This window comes from Antechinus flavipes, chromosome 1 (assembly GCF_016432865.1).
Source record: "Antechinus flavipes isolate AdamAnt ecotype Samford, QLD, Australia chromosome 1, AdamAnt_v2, whole genome shotgun sequence".
In the NCBI taxonomy this organism is placed as follows: domain Eukaryota; kingdom Metazoa; phylum Chordata; class Mammalia; order Dasyuromorphia; family Dasyuridae; genus Antechinus; species Antechinus flavipes.
In genome coordinates this window covers 414809515-414827705 of record NC_067398.1, presented here as the reverse complement: position 1 = coordinate 414827705, position 18191 = coordinate 414809515, and positions in this window count along the sequence as shown.

Genomic DNA, 18191 nt, shown 5'->3' with positions numbered 1-18191 from the left:
TATATGGATTCAGAAGAGGCATTGCTTGATCAAAGGGTATGCAGAATTTGATAGTCCTTTGGAAATAGTTCTAAATTGATCTCCAGAATGGTTGGATCATTTCACAACTCCAGCAACAATGCATTAGTGTCCCAGTTTTCCCACATCCAACATTTATCATTTTCTTTTTCTGTCATCTAAGCCAGTTTGAGAGGTATGAGGCAGTACCTCAGAGATTTTTTTAAAATTTGCAATTCTTTAATCAATAGTGATTTAGAGCATTCTTCCATATAACTATAAATGGCTATAATTTCATCATCTGAAAATTGTCTCTTCATATCTTTTGATTAACTATCAATTGGAGAATAACATGTATTCATATAAATTTGACAGAGTTCTTTATTTTAGAAATGAGTTTTTTTTCAGAAGAACACTCTGTAATTCCCCCCCCCCCAGCTTTGTATTTCTCTTTTAATCTTGTTTCTGTTGGTTTGATTTGTCCAAAACCTTTTTAATTCAGTGTAATCAAAGTTGTCCATTTTACCTTTCATAATGTTCTTTTAGCTCTTCTTTGATCATAAATTATTTCCTTCTCCAAAGATCTGATAGGTAAATTAGCCTTGTTTTCCTAATTTATGGTATTTCCTTTGTGCCCAAATCATATATCCATTTTGACCTCATTTTGGTATGTGATGTGAGTTGTAGGTCTGTGTCAAGTTTTTGATATATTATTTTCCAGTTTTCCCAGAAATTTTTGTCAAACAGTGAGTTCTTATCCCACAAGCTGTAGGTTGGGGGTTTATCAAATATAGATTACAACAGACATTGATTATTGTGCTATGTGTATCTAATCTATTCCACTGATCCACCACTCTCTCTCTTAGCCACTATCAAATGGTTTTGATGACTGATGCTTTATAATATAGTTTTAAATCTAGTACTGCTAAGCCACCATCCATTGTTTTTTTTTTTTTAATCATTAATTCCCTAGATATTCTTGGCCTTTTTTCTTCCAGATGAATTTTGCTATTTTTTTTTCTAGTTTTATAAAATAATTTTTGGAGTTTGGTATGGCACTGAACAATTTAGGCAGAATTGTCATTTTTTATATTAGCTAGGCCTATCCATGAGCAATTGATATTTTTCCAATTGTTTAGATCTGACTTCATTTGTGTGAAGTATTTTGTAATTGCCCTCACATATTTCTTGGGTTTGTCTTGGCAGATAGACCTCCAAGTATTTTATATTGTCTATAGTTATTTTAAAAAGAATTTCTCTTTTTATCTCTTGCTGATGGGTTTGTCAGTAATATATAGAAAGGTTGATGATTTGTGTGAATTTATTTTATATCCTGCAACTTTTGCTAAAGCTGTTATTTGTTTTGAGGAAGATTGTGTATAATTTTCTAGAATCTCTAAGTATATCATCATATCATCCATAAAGAGAGATAGTTCTATTTCCTCATTGCCTATTCTAATTTAAAAAATTTTTTTTCTTATTGTTAAAGCCAATATTTCTAGTACAATGTTGAATAACAGTGGTGATAACAGGTATCCTTGTTTCATCCTGATATTATTGAGAATTAGTCCTGTTTCTCTCCATTACATATAATGCTTGCTATTGGTTTTGGATAGATATTGCTCACTATTTTAAGGATATCCCTCTTTATCCATATGCTCTAGAATGTTTTTAAATAAAACTTGATGCTGTATTTTGTCAAAAAGTTTTTCTGCATCTATTGAGATCATCATAAGATTTCTATTGGTTTTATTCTTAATATAGTGGATTATGGTTAAGTTTTCCTGATATTGAATCAGCCCTGCATTTATGGTATAAATCTCACTTGGTCATGTGTATTATCCTGCTGATAAGTTGTTGACTTCTCTTTGCTAATATTTTATTTTAAAAAATTGCATCAATATTCATTAGGGAGATTGGTCTATAATTTTCTTTCTGTGTTTTGACTCTTCCTGAGTTAGGCATCAGTGCCATATTTGTGTCAGACAGAATTTGGCAGGACACCTTCTTTACTTATTTTTCTAAATAGTTTATGTAGCATTGGAATTAATTGTTATTTAAATGTTTGGTAGAATTCACTTGTGAATCCATCTGATGTTGAAGATTTTTTCTTAAGGAGTTCATTAATGTTTTGTTCAATTTCTTTTTTCTAAAATAGGATTATTTAGGCACTTCATTTCTTCTTCTGTTCTATGCAATTCATATTTTTGGAACATGTGCAATTAAAAACAATCATTTCCATATTAGCCATGTTGTACAGAAAAAATCAGGTCAAAAGTGAAAAAAGTCATAAAAAGGGAGAACAAAACCAAGGAAACAAACAATAACAAAAAAGATGAAAATATTATGCTTCAATTTGCTTTCACTTCTCACTCATCCTGAGTCTATCGGAAATGCTTTGAATCACTGCATTGTTGAAAAATCCGAAGTCCACCACACTTGATCATCACATAATCTTGTTACTGTGTACATTGTTCTCTTAGTTCTGCTCACTTCATTTAGCATCAGTTCATGTAAACCTTGTCAGGCTTTTCTGAAATCAACCTTCTTATCACTTATGATAGAACAATAATATTCCATTATATTAATATACCATAACTTATTCAACCATTCCTCAATTGATGGGCATTCAATCAATTTCAGGTTTCCCACCATTGCATAAAGAGCTACTATAAACATTTTTGAACATATAGATTCTTTTCCTTCTTTTCTGATCTCTTTGGGATAAAGACTTGATAATGTAGTATAGCTGGATCAAAGAATATTTACCTTTTCAAAGTCTTTTGAGCATAGTTCCAAATTGTTCCCCAGAATGGTTAGATCATTTCACAATTTACTCAATAATACAGTAATATTCCAGTTTTCTCACATCCCCTCTAACGTTTATCATCATCTTTTTTTGTCATTTTAGGCAATCTGAGAATTTTGAAGTGGTACCTCAGAGCTGTCTTAATTTGTATTTCTTTAATCTGTAGTAATTTAAAGCATTTTCTCCCACATGATTAGAAATAGCTTTAATTTCTTCATTTGTAAATAATCTATTCATATACTTTGACCATTATCAATTGAAGAATGTTTATATTCTTATAAATTTGAGGCAATTCTCTATATATTTTAGAAATCAATTCTCGATCAGAAACCGTGGATATAAAATTTCTCCTCCCAGTTTTCTGCTTAATCTTGGCTGCATTGGTTTTGTTTGTGGGAAAAAAAAAAAAAAAAACATTTTTAATTTAATATAATCAAATTACCAATTTTTTATTTCATATTGTTTTCTAGTCCTTCTTGACCATAAATTCATATATTTCTCCACAGATTTCAGAGATAAATTAATGATCCCCTCTTCTCCTAATTTACTTATGGTATCATCCTTTATGTCTAAATCATGAACCCATTTTGTTCTTATCTTGATATAGGGTGTTAGATCTTCATCAATGTATAGGTTTTGCTATACTATTTTTCAGTTTTCCTATAAATTTTTGTCAAATAATGCACTTATTCTAGAAGCTGGAATCTTTGGGTTTATTAAATACTAAATTACTATAGTCATTCACTCTTGTGTCTTATAAAACTAACATATTCCACTAACCCACTACTTTATGTCTTAGCCAGTACCATATTTTTTTATGTCTACTGCTTTACAATATAGTTTTTGATATGGTACAGCTAGGTCATGTTTCTTTGCAGTTTTTAAAAATTAATTCCTTTGAAATTCTTGATCTTTTGTTCTTCCAGTTGAATTTTGTTATTAATTTTTTTCCAGCTTTTAAAAATAATTTATTGGCAGTTTATTTGGTATTGTACTAAATAAATAGATTAAGAAGAATTGTCATTTTCATTATATTAGCTTGGCCTACTCATGAGTACTTGTTATTCTTCCAATTGTTTAGATCTAAATTTATTGGTGTAATGTGTTTTATAGTTATGTTCACATAGTTTCTGGGTGTGTCTTGGCAGGTAACTAACATGGCACTTTTTTAAACTGCTATTCACACCCTTACCCTCTTTCTCATTTATTTAGAAGTTTCTTTCTCCTTCAAAATATGGTTTTAGCAATAAAATAGCAGTATTGTAATATGACTTTTCCTGTAAGTTGTGTTTTATCCACCACATGACACTGACTAATTATATAATCAAAATGATGGAAAGATGGAAATACATGAATATTTTATTGAATTGATTGTCTTCTCTCACCTTCCAATCCATTCCAGTCAATTTTTTATTCTAATAATTTATGTTGCCTTTTAGAGTGAATTGAAAGAAATTATAAGAATTTATTGATATTACAGGAAAATTGATATATTGTACATTCTTAGAAGCAGTAAGTTAGTGCAGAGGATGAGTACTGGTCTTGGAGTTAGGAAAAAAAATTATTTCAAATCTGGCCTCAAGTACTTTTTAACTGTGTGACACTGGGTAAGACATTTTATCTTTAATTGGTTCAGTTTCCTTAACTATAGAATGGGGAAAGTACTCATCATATATGATTTTTATGAGTATCAAATTTGATAACATCTAAAAAGCATTTTGAACATGAGATGTTATGGAAATGCTTATTTCCCTTCTCCCCTTAGTTACAAAAAGTAGTACTGAGAATAATTTTCTCTGACAATGTGATTTTTTAATAAATAAAATCAAGTATTAGAATTAAGATGTAAACATCTTTGATTTCTATATATGAAAACCATGAGGGATAATTAAATATTATTGTGGTATTAATATATTCTAAAATCAGAGATTCTTTGTTATTCTCTGAAGATCTGCGTTAAGGGCATTAAGAACAATGTGTTTGGGAGAGTAAAAAAAAAAAAAAAAAATGAATTCTTTGAGTAAGTTTATCCTGAGAGTTGGATTCCCTTGCTCATTTCCCTATTACCTACTGTAACAACTCCATGTAACTTCTTATAGAAATCCATCTACAAACTGCTTAATGTTTCCTTTTATTAGTATTTCTGCTTTCTAGATTATTGGACTCTAGTCCCCACATGCCGATATTTTCATCAGTTTTGCTAGTGAAGCACAACTAAAAGTCTGAGTAAATAATTAGTTCTTTTAATATATTTACAATTTAAATTGTGAGGTTGCTTATTCTGCAACAAATTTGTCACCAACCATATAGAATGTGTCTTGGATTTAAATTAAATTACCTATTTCAACCATTAAAAATGCAAGAAGGTAATAGAAATAGTAGTAAGGAGAGGTAAGGAGTAACAAGAAGAAAATAAAAAGAAGAGAGGAAGTAAAGGAAGAAGAAAAAAAGGAAGGAAGAAAGGAAGCAAAGAAAAAAGGAAGAAAGAATAGAAGGAAGGAAGGATGAAAAGAAGGAAGGAAGGAAGGAAAGAAGGAAAGGAGAGTGGAAGGAAGGGAGGAAGGAAGGAAAAAAGAAGGAAGGATGGAAGGAAAGAAGGAAAAAAGGAAGATGGAAGGAAGGTGGGAAGGAAGGAAGGAAGGAAGAAAGGAAGGAAGAAAGGAAGGAGGGAAGAAAGAAAAGGAAGGGAGGGAGGAAAGAAGGGAGGAAGGAAAGGAGGGATGGAGGAAAGGAGGAACGAAGGGAGGAAGGAAAGGAGGGATGGAGGAAAGGAGGAAAGAAGGAAGAAAAGAAGGAAGGATGGAAGGAAGGAAAGAAGGAAGAAAGAAGAAAAGAAGGAAGGATGGAAGGATGGAATGAAGAAAGGAAATAAGAAAAGAAGGAAGAAAGAAAAGGAAGGAAGGAACAGAGTGAGAAATAATAAATAGAGAAAAAAAAGAAGGAAAAAAATGAGTCAGATACAAGACAGGCTCCAGGCTTCATGAGGCTAATAAACAACTGAGAATTTTCACATAAACAAAAAACATCATGACTGCTTGGTCTAGCAATTCCCAAAGGGAATTATTCTTGTCCCTTCTGATCCCCTGTAACCTTTCATCTGGGAGGAGACTGTTCCTTTCTCCTCTCATATAACCTCCCATTTTTATTGTGGCACATAAATACCCAAGCTTTTGCCTTCACTGTTTGACTTACCTGTATTTTGTATAAAGGATTCCCAATGTGTAAGTTATTTACTTTCTCTTTTAATAAAACAATTAATATTCAATTTTTTTGGAATCATGGCAATAGTTTGACAGAAGGAAAAAAAAACAAGGAAGGGAGGAAGGAAGAAAACAAAGAAGGAAATAAAGAAGAAAGAAAAGAAAGAGGAAAGGAAGCAAAGAGAATAAAGGAAAGGGTTTCTAAGACTGACATTAAGTTAGAACAGATATAGAACATATTAGTCTGATGATTTATGAAATCTCAGTAAGAGACATAACAAATAGCTTTATTCATTCACTCAACAATTATTGATTGAATATCTCCCATGGTACTGGTTTACACACATGAGAAGAATGAATCAATTATTAAGTAACTTTAATATAGCAACTTGAATTTTATAAAGCATTTTCCTTGCTCTGAAATAGAACCCATATTATCCACTTATAGATGAGTCCCATGGGGCTCAGAGGTAAAAAAGTTTGCCCAAGGTCACAAAGTAAATATCAGAATCAGAACTCAAATTAAAGATACAATTTTTAAAATTAGGTAAACTTTTACTGGAGACTAGCAAACATGTTTAATATTTAGAGACAAAACAGGAACATCTATCAAAATTGCTTCTATAAAGTGAATATATATATATCTTTCCTAAATATATAACATATTCATTGTTTTAAAGAGGGTAGAATTAGAAAATAAATAAGTAGTTTTCCTTGTTAGGCTCAGAAACACAAAGTCCCAACCAAACCTGACAAGCTCAAAAGACCAAAGGAAGAAAAAGGGAATTGGGAGACAGAAAGAAAAGAAAGAAGGATGAAATGGGTAAAAAGAATGACATAAAAAAAGGAAAAATTTCAAAAATGAAAATGAATGTATTAGCACTAATTATAAGCCAAAAATGTGAGGCAGATAGAATTCAAAAGCAAAAATCCTTCTCTTTCCTAAAATAGTTTCATGAGATTTCAGAGGGGAGAGGATGTGTGTATACGTATGTGTGAGAAGTAACAACTTCTGCTGCCAGATCTAGTAGTGCTCTTCCCACAATCACTCAAATCAATTTTAAGCATCTTTTATTTAAAGAATAAATAATTAAAGCTTGTTATGGCTTATAATGATGTACTTTATTTTCTCTTCATCCTTTTCTAAGAGCTATGACTGGATCAATTTGATTATTGCTTCAAAAGTAGCAAGTGAATTGAGCATTGGGGGGTGGAAACTATAAAGATATTGTTAAGATATGGTAGATGGAGAGTAAAGTTGAAGTTTTCTTGAAATGGGAAATTTATGTTCTGCTGTGCATGTGACCCTCTCCTTTTTCTGTTTTTTTTTTTTTTTCTTTTCCTACTTTGTATTTAAGTTTTAAATAAATAAATACAAATATGCTTGAAAGTCCTCTATTTCATTGAATAACCATTTTCCCCTGAAGTATTATACTCAGTTTTGTTGAATAGGTGATTTTGGGATGTTACTACAGCTCCTTGGCCTTCCAGAATATCATATTTTAATCTCTCCCATCCTTTAAGGTAAAAGTTATCATAGCTTGTGTAAGCCTGACTTCAACTCCGTGATATTCAAATTGTTTCTTTCTGGCTGCTCGCAATATTCTCTCCTTGACCTTGGAATTCTGGAATTTGGGCATAATATTCCTAGGAGTTTTTATTTTGGGGTGTCTTTTAGAAAGTGATTGGCAGATTCTTTCAATTTCCATTTTATCCTCTGTTTCTAGAATATAAATATAATTTTTCTTGGTAATTTCTTGAAAGATATTGTTCAGAGTTTTTTTTAATCATGGTTTCTAAATAGTCCAGTAATTTTAAAATTCTCTTTCCTTAATTATTTTCATATAAGTTGTTTTTCTATTTTAATAAGTTTTTAAATCTATAAAACATAGGCATATATAATTTTCAACATTCACCCTTGCAGAACATTTGTGTTCCAAATTCTTCCTCCCTTCTCCTCACCACATCCCCTAGATGTCAAATAATCCAACATATGTTAAACATGTGATATTCTTCTATACATATTTCCATAATTGCTTTAGAAGAAAAATCAGATAAAAAAAAAAGAGAAAGAAAACAAAATGCAAGCAAACAACAACAAGAAAACTAAAAATACTGTCTTGTGAACCATATTCAGTCCCCACAGTCCTCTCTTAGGATACAGATAGCTCTGTTCATCACAAGACTATTGGGATTGGTCTGAATCACCTCTCTGTTGAAAAGAACCAAGTCCATCTGAATTGATCATATTGCTTATCTTCCATATTTCATTATGCTATATGCCTGAATCTGCCTGGTACTCACATTTTATCAGTATTTTGTGCCACTTTGATTGGACTTTTTAATTGGAGACCCAAGATCTCTGTTTAAAGAGGAACCTCAGCATTGCTTTTCTTTCCATTTAGTACCAGTTATATTGCTTTTGAACTTCTTTGTAACTCTCCATCATATCTCTTTGCCCATGAACTTTACTCCCTCCTATGCACACCCTTTTGCTTTTCATTTTATACCTTGTCCTCTCCTATTAGCTCTTTTAAAGTAAGAAATAGCTTCACTTTTACTTATCTGTACATCTCTTCTGCTTATCATAGTATCTGGCACATATCTGAGATTAAATAAGAAGTCAAGTAATTGTCTGACTGGCCCAGAGTTCTAAAGGGTCATTTATTTATTTTTTACATTCTGACACTTAACCTTTGTGTTATTCCTCAATATATTTATCATCTGCAAATTTCTCAAGCATATATTTGTAAATTTGTCTAAGTAATTGATAAAAACTGCAAAGACCTAGAACAATAGAATTCCTAAATTCTAGAACAATAGAATGAAAATTTCCTTCCAGTTCAGAATCTATCTTTTTATGATGCTGTCAAGTCTAAATCCATTCATATTACCTTCAAGAATAGCATGAGACATTTTATCAGATCTTTAGTTATAAACTGTCTATAGCATTCTTTTTTATTATCAAAGTCAACACTTTTATTGATTTAGTTTTTATTCATTTGACAACAATTTGAGTATTTAATTTCTTAGAATTATTTTGCATTTAACTAGAAAATGTGGTTCACATTTATATAAAATGGTTTCTATTTATCTCTTTTCTCTCTCTGAATTTTGCTATATGTTTTACTTTTCATTTGGAGAAATAGGGTCTTTGTTCAATGACAAATAAAACTAGATGGATTTTCTAAGTTATATATCTTTACTGGGTTAATCAGTCATCCCAGGCATCATTCTCTATATGGAAAGTGGAAAAAAAAAAGCAAATTAATAGCAATGTGTAAATATAAAGAAAAATTTTGTTTTAAAAATATTGAGTGAAATTGATTAATATTGAAAATGCAGTTTTATGATTTATGATCATGCAGGGGAAAATAAAAGTTAGCTAGATTTATCTAATTTTCACTTTAGAATTATCTATGTGCAACACTGTGGGCTCTACTTATTTAATCACTTGTACTTCAAACCAGGTCCTCCTTACTACTTTTATTTCAGATATAGTGAGTATTTCAATAGGTGAGGACCTACAACATTTCAGTTTCTTTGAAAGAAGTCCATTTTTAAAGAGACCTGGATAGCCTTTTGAAATGGGGTCAGAGAATATCTGTGACTTTGAATTATTCTCTTCCCTGAGGAATTTATATACTGGCTCTCTGGATTACATGAATTAAAGGGAGGCGTGGGAACAGCATAGCCCTGTGTAGAATATATCAATCTTTCTCTCTTCACAAGAAATCAAGACTCATTGAAGATTATTATAGAAATATAGTACGAAGTAAAAATTTCAAGGCTGCCACTACTTTTTTAAGTAACAGATATAGGAATCGGGGGTACCTCTTTCGGAAATTTCTAGTTAAATTTTGGAGGTTCCTGGAATAATTTGCATGATTTAACACACAAATCAGGTAAACAGAAATAAAAGGTAGAGAGACAAAGATTTTGAGCAACTTTGTATTCCTAAAATAGTAAGTAGGAAGGAGTTAACCAAGGGAGTGAATTCCTATTGGCCATAAAATGGAGCAGAAATTGTAGTACTTATTACATAGAGCAGCAACCTTCTAGCACATTTCTTCCAGAAATGCAAAACAGCAATACAACTTGATAACAGAGAAAGGGGAGAGAAAGGGGATGAGAGAGAGAGAGAGACAGACAGAGAGAGAGACAGATAGAGAGACACACAGAGAGACAGAGACAGAGACACACAGAGAGACAGAGATACAGAGAGAAAAAGACAGAGACACACACAAAGAGACAGAGACAGAGAGAGAAATTCCTACATGAATTATAAGGAACTTTCAGTCTTATTTTGTGCCGAGGATTCTTTCAACATAATATGTTCTGAGAAATGTTTTTAGATTTAGAGGGGGGAAACTGAGGAGAGAGAAAGGAGATTTCTGTATTCTAACATTTTTGATACTTAATATATTTATATGCAAGCTTTTTCTTTCTCTGGGAAACTTCATATGGCAATATCATAAATTACAAAACTTTTATCAGTCCCCAGGTAAACAGTGATCCCCTAGAGGAGATTCTTTGAATTTCTAATGATCCCCAGCTTCCTTATCCTTGTTTAATGGGTTGGGAAATTTCTATGATAGTTCTGAATAGTGTGTGAATTGTACTAGTCCCTGAAGGAAGGTAGTGAACCAATGAAAAAAGGAAGATTGATCTCTTGTTTTCCCAAAGTCTGTAGTATAATCCCTTTTGATGTTCTTTAATGTAAAAATAAAACCTTTTATGTTTTATAATCTTATGAATCTAAGTGATTTGATAAGAGCTTATGGTCATGCTTTGAAGCAGTATTATATGCCGGAGTTTCTAGCTTCTAGTTGATTTGGGAAATATGAACTAGATTAGTGAGATTATTGAGCTGATAATCACTTTTTGAAAAATGACATTTACGAAAGTCTCCAAGTACTACATTGGTGGAAAGAAGTAAACTAAAATATATAGAATTTCTCCATTTACCCAGGTTCTGCATTTGAAGGAATCTTCTAAGACAAAACTTTCACCTGTACTATTGTGTTCAATCAGTTGGGTAAATTACCCCAGAAGCCACTCTAAAGCTTCTCCAGATATTTATGAGATGGGAAGAGGACATAGTGGTACAAAAACAGTAGCCACCCTAGAGCTTTCATCTATGACACAGAAGCAAATAGGCAATTCCACTGTATTGTCACAGATTCATGCCACTACTATAATAATTCATGGATATTATTCTAAATGAATTAAAGTAAGATTCCCAAAAAGAACAATCTTTCTCCTGGGTCCTGGCTGTTATTCGATAATCCTTTTATTCTCTTACTTGTTAACTATCCTGATCCACATGTCATGTCTTCCAAATCTTTCTCTATCACAAATCCTCCCTATTCTTCAAATTTACAAGTGATCAGTTTGATTCTTAGTTCTCAAAGAACAATTAAGGCAATCTGAAGTGAATTCCTTTAGCTCCATTTCTCTCTTTTTTAAAACTTCTTTGCATTATCAATCACTCTGTCCTCCCCTCGGTGTTGTAAAAACATATCTCATACTACTCATTGAAACTAGTTTCTCCATCTTTCCTCTTGATTCTATTCTGTCTCCTCTCCTCCAGTATCTTTCCCCAGGAGTAATCCCTCCTTTGTTACATATCTTTAATCCTCATCTTGACTCTTTCATTCATTTTTGCCTCTGAACATAAGCAGGTTTCATATTCTTTGAAATAAATAAAATGCCTTTTCTCTTTTACTCTTATTCATCTAATTCCTTACTTTTCCTTGTCATGGTATTACAAAGTCAGAAAATTCCCTGAGCGTTTAAAAGGTATATCAATGAAAACCTTCAAAACTAAATAAATGGTCATTTTGTCATTTTTGTCAGTTCAGTGAAGTATATAGTCTTTTGGTGTTTGTGTTGGAATATGTCAGATTGACTTTAGATATTCAGAGAAGAGAATTCCTGTGACGATGTGTTTGATTAGACATTGATGTTGTATTTGAGTCAGTTTGATATTGTAAAGTAACTTTAAGACAAAATAAGTGACTCAATCCAAGAGTTTGATGCCTGCAATTGTGAAAGCATAGAGAGAGTTTACACTCGAAGTTATACTCCTTTGTTGTTTTAGGCCCTGGGATTAGTTGTGTTTCTGAGGAACTATCGAAATGAGCTCAGTTTTGGGGACACTGAAAACAAATCCTTATCAGATCCAAAATACAAGGATGAAAATATTCCAAGCAGTCATCATGCCATATGTTGATAAATAGACATATTAGTAGGAAAAAGTTCCACCTAGAACTCAGGGTTTTTGCTCCTGTGAAAGCTGGAAGAAGAAAAGTATGATGCACATAAGTTGCTATAAATTTCCTAAATCTACTAATATGCTGACTTTTCTTTCATAACTGACCTCAAAATTATTAAATCAATTAATTTATACATCCTTCCTTCTGCTATTTTGCATAAACCTTAAACTCTCTGGAATATTTTATTTGTTCATCTTCTCCTTTTATTAAATATGTTCTTCTCGTTTGGTTTTAGAGGTATCTCTGTTCTGGTTCTCCTCTTACTTCTCTGCTTCACTTTCAAGTTTCTCATCCTCTCTTGAACAATTAAATAAAGATGTTTCTTTATAGTTTGTTCTTGGTCTTCTTTGATATTTATTCTCTCTTTTCAACAATTCGCTACTATAGTTTCAAATATCACCTCATTGTAGATAAATCTCAAATCTATTTCCTTTGACTTTTTTTCTGAACTCCAGAATTTCCTATTTTGTCACCTTAGCCCATCCCTAATTGGATGACACATATCACTATCAGTATTTTTCTCAAAAATCAAAATTGATTTCTGCCCTTACTATTTCTGATTCATGACCCAGTACTTATGCTTGTAAACATGGTATTATATATGATTTTTCTTTTCCCCCCATAATCCCTCAGGTCTATGTCATTGCCACATTCTATTGATTGTTCTCTAAAATTTCTCTCACATTTTCCTTTATCTCTATGTCTTCAACTGTCACATCCCTAGTTGAGTCCTTCATTATCACTCACCTAAAGTGTTTCAATGTATCCTTATATTTTTTCTAATTTCATTCTCTGCCCTCTAATCTGTCTTTTATACCATTGTCAGAGCATGTCTCTGTGTAAACATGCAAGCATGTCTGAACACACAAATATATGTACATGTAAATATATGTGATGCAGAGAACATATTAAGTAGTAGGTTATTTATATATACATGTACATATCATGTATACATGCATATACATATATACAAATATATTATTATGCCATTTTTGTATGCAAATTCTTAAGTGAATCTCTATTGCCTACTAAACAAAATTCAGTATTTTTTTGCTTAATATCTGCAGGGGTCCTCAAACTTTTTAAATAGGGGGCCAGTTCACTGTCCCTCAGACTTTTGTAGGGCCCAACTATATTAAAAAGAAAAACTTTGTTTTGTGGGCCTTTAACTAAAGAAACTTCATAGCCCTGGGTGAGGGGGATAAATGTCCTCAGCTGCCCCATCTGGTCTGTGAGCCGTAGTTTGAGGACCCATGATTTCTAAGGTCTTATCTATTTTGCTACCACACTATCTTTCTAGATTTTTCTGATATTATTGTTCTCCATCTACTCATTTGGAAAGACTGAACAGCTTTCTACCCTGTGTGTACTCTGTGAGCCCTTTCTCTTCCTTTGTTCACATTATTTCCCATACCTACCTCACCCCTTTCACTTATTCAATTCTTATTGCTTTTTTTTTTTTAAGTTTAATGCATTTAACATATTTAACATATATAGGACTGCTTGCCATCTAGGGGAGGGCGTGGAGGGAGGGAGGGGAAAAATCAGAACAGAAGAGATTGCAAGGGATACCCTGGCATGGGTTCTGTCAATAAAAAAATTATTATAAAATAAAAAAAAAGATTAATGCATTTAAAAATTTAAACTTCTTCAATGGAGCATTTATGACACTTTACCAATGATTGTCTATACTTGCAGATGTGACATAAGATTACATTGCTATAAAATGAATAATGGAAAGAAAAAAAAAACACAAAAGGATCTAAGGATCTAAACTTAATCAACATTCAGTTAAGGAGACATTCAGCACTAATATTATATTTATGAATTAAGCCATTGGTGGATTATTTTAGATCAGTTGTTTCAAATCAGGCTACCTCTTCCTATCCTCAAATTCTTTTTTTGTTTTTATTTTTACACAGACCAGTGATGATAAAACTATCAGGAGCTCCTGGTTTCAAAATACACCTAAGTATCTTAACAATTTATTGTTTTTGAAAGTTAACAACTCTGATATGTTAAATTTAGGGGATCAAACAACTATTATGTGTCAGAGACAGACTGGAACACAGGTCTTCCATTATGACAGTGCCTTTGATTAATTTATTTTAATTGTAATTATCTATGAAGGAAAATATAACTTAACAATTACTACCTCTTAATTGTAAGAAAATGTTATTAAAACATGTATTTCAATAACATATTTTGGATTCTCTGATCTTCTGGACTAAGAAATACTTGTTGTTTTCATATATATAAAAGTCTAATATGATACTTTAATACTTTTTTTTTCTCATACAGTGAAAGTAGGACTTTATTTCCTTAGGGGAATAACAGTTTGCTTGTTCAATCTTTGTTTCAATGCACATTAATTGGATAATCAATTCTTTATATGTATTGTGTAAAAATAAAAGTAAAATATGAAATATCATGAAGCATTGAGATTGGCATAATATCCTATATCCATTTCAACCTGTAGATAGCAGCAAAATACTATTAACTGAAAAAATTATGCTTCATGCTAGTGAAATGTTAAGAAAATAAAGCACAAACATAATGCTTAATTCTTACCACTCTGAAAAAGAAATAACTACTTAATATTAAAAATGTATTAATATAATTTTAGTAATAAGTGACAAATTAATATATATTTAGAACTAGAATTTTTAGAAACAAGTTATTTGAAAGCTTAATATGTCCAACCCCTAAAAATATAAAAATTATTGCTACCAATTTCCCAAGAGAAATATAAACACCTTTGGTGATAATTAAGCTACCAAATAACCACAGATTAAACATGGTATTGTAATTCATTGTTTAGTCAATAATTTTTGTTATGACATTCAATTGATAATAGAGAATGTATTATTTTGAATGGTACTTTTGATGAAAGCAACCTTATGTGGATTCACGAGAGGGAAAAATTCAAGAATTTTGTGTACTGGAAACACACCGAGGAAGTTGAAAAAGATTTTTCAGGCCTAACTATATCAGTCCTAAAACTATAATATATATAATATAAAGAATGCTCATCAAAACCATTTGGTACTGCCTAAGAAATAAGTGGTGGATTGGTGGAATAGGTCAGATTGACAAGACCTAATAGTCAATAATGATAGCAATGTACTCTTCAGCTTCTGGGGTAAGAACTCCTTATTTAACAAAAATTACTGATAAAATTGTAAAATAGTATGTCAGAAACTAGGCATTAACTAACATCTAACACCCCACACCATGATAATATTGAAATGGATTCATGATTTAGACATAAAGTTGGTAAAATTATTAGCAAATTAGGAGAACAAAGAATAGTTTACTTATCAGATCTATGGAGAAGGGGGAAATTTATTGTCAAAAAAGAACTAGAGAACATTATTAAATGAAAAATACATAACTTTGGTTATATTAAATTTTAAAAATTTACATGTAAACAGACACAATGCAGCCAAGCTTAGAAGGAAAGAAGAAAACTGGGAAAATATTTATATCCAAGGGTTCTGATAAAGGTCTAATTTCTAAAATATATAGAAAATTGATGCAAATTTATAAGAATACCATCCATTCTCCAACTGATAAGTGGTCAAAGGATATTAACAATCACTTTTCAGATAAAGAAATTAAAGACATTTCCAGTTTTATAAAAAAAAAGGCCCTAAAGTACTATTGGTTAGAGAAATGCAAATTAAAATAAGTAATCTCTTTGTACCTCTCAGATTTACTAAGATGACAGGATAAATTTTAGAAGTGGGAAAATTGGGACACTAACAAATTGCTGGTGAAGTTGTGAAATGATCCAGTCATTCTGGAAAGTAATTTCGAACTATAGCCAAAGAGTTATCAAACTGTGCATATCCTTTGATTCAGCTGTGTTTCTACTGGGTCTATATCTCAAGAGATCATAAAAAAAGGAAAAGGACCCAAATATGCAAAGATGTTTGTATCAGCCCTTTTTGCAGTAGCAAGGAACTGGAAACTGGGTGGATGCCGAATGCCTGAATAAGTTATGGTCTATAAATATAATGAAATATCGTTCTATAAGAAATGATCAGCAGGGTGATTTCAGAAAGGGCTAGAGAGACATACATGAACTGAAGCTAAATGAGGTAACTAAACCCAAGAGAACATTACATACATCAACAAGATCATATGATGATCAACTCTGATGGACATAGCTCTTTTCAATAATGAGATGATTTAGGCCAATTTCAATAGACATGATGGAGAGAGATGTCTACATCCAGAGAGAGTATTATGGGGATTGAACATAGGTCACAACATAGTATTTTAACTTTTTGTTGTTGTTTGCTTGCCTGTTTTTCCTTTTTTTTCTCCCCTTTTAATCTCATTTTTCTTGTGCAGCATCATAAATGTGGAAATATGTTTAGAAGAATTATACATTTAACCTTTATTATACATTATATATATATACATATACATAATCTTCTATTGAAGGTGGGGGTGAGGGATGGAGAATATGTGGAACACAAGATTTTGCAAAGGTAAAAGTTGAAAATTACCTTTGCACATATTTTGAAAAGTAAAATGTTATTATTATGAAAAAAAGAAAAAAAAAGATCCTTCAGATAATTAATGCAATAAGTCACTTTTATTGTGAAAAAAAAATCAAATTAACTATCATTAGAAAAAGCAAAAACATTCACAATGGAAAAGATTCCAGCATGTGATAAAAATTAACATATAAGGAAGATGAGGGCTACAGTTTATTTTTCAGGTTTGAAAACTCTATTTCATATGGGTCATAAAACCACAGATTCTAGGTTAGGTCACTCCAATGGAATCATTCTTTATATAGTCTATGTTACCCATTGTCTTGCATCCCAATTTTTGAAATGAAAATTTTCTCATTCCATTGTAATATGGAGAGTCAATGGAGAAAAAAGAATATTCTCAGGGAAATGCATTTCAATTCAGATTTGTCAGTCATTTTTCATTAGTTTCTGATTCTCTCTGGATCCCATTTGGGATTTCAGTTTGCAATTTCCTTTTCTAGCTCATTTTACAAAGTGGGAACTGGGGCACATAAGATTAAGTTACATGCCCAGGATTATACAGCTAGTAAGTATTAGAGATCAGATTTGAAGTCAAGGAGACTCACTTTCCTGACTCCAGGCCAGACTTTCTATCCACTCTTTCATTTATCTGTGTATTGTACTATCTACTTTCTTTTAATAGCATCAGAAGTTCCTATTGAAAGGAATTATACTGTTTTGCTTTTTAATTCATTCATTAGTAATAATAAATTATTTAACTTTTCAGAGCCACTGGCAACAATCCAAGATTACAGATTGTGGAGTGAGTGTTGATTTGAATTTGCACAGGGAATATCCTTTCTGTTCTGTATGCCCACAAAATATAGGGTCAATAATAATAATAATAATAATTAAAAGGAGATAAGAGACTAAGGATTACAAAACACTGAGGAAGACTAAGAATATATCTGTTTAAATTTTTTTTATGATTGGTTCAGTAAATAAGATTTTTGAATCACTCATTATGTTCTAGACTTGCTGTGCTCTGGGAATACAACTACAAGGAAAAAAATTACTTTGCCTTTAAATACACTTGTATACCAATGAAGGAAAAATCAAATAAAAAGAAACTGAAAATAATGGGACAATATGATAAAATGTGGAGGCATGGTAGAGACAGCATATGCACACGTCTGTGCATGCACACCCATAAATATATATATATAAATACATACTCACACACACACACATATATATATATATAAAATACATACACACACATACACACACACACACACACATATATATATATACATACACACACACACATATATAAAAAATATCAGGACCATCACTATAAATATTAGATGACCTCTTTTCTTTGATTTCAACAATTTGCATTAAATAGACACACCAT